The sequence below is a fragment of the Microtus ochrogaster genome, unplaced genomic scaffold (assembly GCF_000317375.1).
Source record: "Microtus ochrogaster isolate Prairie Vole_2 unplaced genomic scaffold, MicOch1.0 UNK187, whole genome shotgun sequence".
In the NCBI taxonomy this organism is placed as follows: domain Eukaryota; kingdom Metazoa; phylum Chordata; class Mammalia; order Rodentia; family Cricetidae; genus Microtus; species Microtus ochrogaster.
The window spans coordinates 125,401-126,005 of NW_004949285.1; positions in this window are offsets into that span (position 1 = coordinate 125,401).

The following is a 605-nucleotide window of genomic DNA, read 5'->3' on the forward strand; positions in this document are numbered from 1 at the left end:
TAGTAAAGATTGTATGGTTCTTAGGCGTGCCATATTCTTCCTAAATGATAGAATATGCAAAAGAATACTGAAACCTAGTAACCAGTAAATTAAGTTATCCCCATAGTCATATAAACCTTGCATGATATAACCCATTGTATTGGTAACCATAACAGTAAAATTCACGTTGGAAATGAAAACTGCCATATTACCTATTATCCAGCAGGTGGCGCTGTTGCCAAGTGGCGATGGAAACGGGGTCCTGTTTCAGTGTCTGCCTAGTATTTGTTAAAAACTTGAAAATGTAAGTTGCTCAACAAAGTAAATGTAATTAAATCAATTCCAGAGATGGAACCAGAAACCCAGAATCCAGGGGTAGAGAAGACCAACCTGGAAGCCGCTTATGCCTCCACATGACAGAGTCATCCTGAGGGGTTGCAGCTTTCAGCAACCGGGTGCTCTGGTTCACGCCACTTAAGAGCTGTGCTTGCAACGGAGATTTAAAAGTGACTCAGAAAAGAGCAAACCACGCGGGCGGAGACTACGCAGGCCTGTGGAGTTTAAATCCATGTGGGGAGGCAGACGATAGGGTACGTGGGGACTGGGAGTCAATCTGAGGTGTCTAA